Source organism: Mus pahari, chromosome 12, assembly GCF_900095145.1.
Source record: "Mus pahari chromosome 12, PAHARI_EIJ_v1.1, whole genome shotgun sequence".
Taxonomy (NCBI): domain Eukaryota; kingdom Metazoa; phylum Chordata; class Mammalia; order Rodentia; family Muridae; genus Mus; species Mus pahari.
Window position 1 is genome coordinate 81,372,394 of NC_034601.1, and position 2,114 is coordinate 81,374,507.

Here is a 2,114-nt window from a genome sequence, read left to right on the forward strand (position 1 = left end):
CTCTTCTAGAGTGTCTGAAGTCAGCTATAGTGTACTTACATATAATAAATAAATATCTTTTAAAAAAAGAAAAGAAAAGAAATGTCCCTTCTAGGCACCAGGTTGAAGTCTCGCTCCCCAGTTGGTGGTACTCTTTTGCCCTCTGTGCTTCGACGATCTCATTTTGGGCAGTGCTGTGTGTTGAGGCCATGGCTTCCAGTAGGATAGGTTCTCTGCACACTGGGTCACCTCTGCAGCCCCTGGTGGAACTCTTTGGGGAGGGGGGGGAAGCCTTAAGGAAGGCAGGAGGAAGTGGGCCAAGGAGAGAGTGGATTCAGGCCTCTGTTTTGTTCTAGCTGCTGCTTGTCACTTTGCTTCAAGAAATAAATAGCTTGGCTCTCCGTCATGACGAACCGCCACCTCCCCGTAGGCGCACAGCGATGGGGCTGAACAACTGTACACCAAAATTTCTGAAAAAAAATCAACTCACCTCTTCACGTGTCACGGCCACGAAAACAAGAACCAACACAGGAATGTGGGGTTTCTTCTAGGCCAACGTTCAGCTTTCATTTGGTCACAGTTTCCATAAAAAACAGTACTTATTTATGATTTTTATTTTCCTGAGACGGGATAATTCTGGGGAGTTGGCTCTCCTTCCACTCTGTTGGTCCCAGCTGTGGAACTCGGGCGTCAGTCTTGTCAGCAAAGTACCCTTCTCTGTTGGGCCAATCTTGCTGGTCTATACCCCTTCTATCACCTAATATCCATGAAGTTTCAAAAATTAATCTCATCCCAAACAATGGCTCAAGATTTCTTCAAGTGATCTTTTTGTTTTGTTTTGTTTTTGTTTTTTCGTAGACCAGGCTGGTCCGGATCTCAGAAATCCCCCTACCTCTCCTCCCGAGTGCTGGGATTAAAGGCATGCGCCACCACGCCCCAGCTTCTTCAAGTGATCTTTAACAATATAACTGATGTGTTTTTAAAAACCAAGAAAGCGTCTTGTAGAGCTCAGTATGGTAGCCTAGGAGGGAGAACTTCAGAGGCCCATGCTGAGGCATCCCGCCCTCCCTCCCTCCCTCCCAAGGTACCAGCAGGTGGAGTAGAGAATAGTTTATTTACCGGCAGAGGAGCCGGTATTGAGAAAGGAGTAGAGGCAGGGAGCAGAGGACACATGCAGAGAACGGGGTGGGGGGAGGGAGAGAGGAGATGGCCAGGAAGACATGAGAGCAGGGAAGGTGGGGGAAGAGGGAGAAAGAGGGCAGAGAGAGAGAGAGAAGAGAGGCCAAATAGTCCCTTTTATAGCAAGCCAGGCCTACCTGGCTGTTGCTAGGTAACTGTTGGGCGGAGCCTAACAGGAATGCTAACCTGAACCCCTTTGCCAGCGACTTGTTCAGAAAATTAGACATCGCGAAGTTCGCGCTGTTCCTCTAAGCACAGACCTTGGCTCAGGGATGGGCATCTGCTATATTTGGTCTAAAGAACAACACGATCACGTATTCCGTGGGTCCCGGGGAAACATTGTTCCTATTCTAGAAAGCTCCGTGAAAGACATCAACAGCGCGTTCCACCTGTGGTATTTGCCAGCATCTGGACACCAGTGTGAGAATGAGGCTGCCACAGGATAGAGGGGAGACACCACACTAAGGACACCAGAGTCGATCCACTGGATTAAGGCAACTCCGAAGCCTGATTTCATTGCAAATCTGCAATTATGAGAGTCAGTGCAATTGTGGTTGCTCACACCAGCTTGAATTGTTTATTTTTCTGGGTTTTGTCATTGAGGATATCTTGATTGAACCAATGTAGAATCATCTATGAATATTTATAGGTTTCTTCCGCTGGAAAAAATAAGCCAATTAAAAGTTAAGAAGGCAGGTTTATTTGGGAATGGGCGCCTCCTGGGCCTTGTTGGGATGGGGTGCAAGCTGGGGGCTCCAACTCTTAATGACATTCTCCAAACCTGGAGTTCCTTTATAGTAACCACTGTTGTCTTTTACAATGAAAGCAGTGTGAATATGGATTAGATGACAACATGACAATTATAAATACTGATATAAAATAATAGTAACTGATGAAACAATGAAACAGTTTTTTTTTTTTTTTTTTTTTTTGGTTTTTTGAGACAGGGTTTCTCT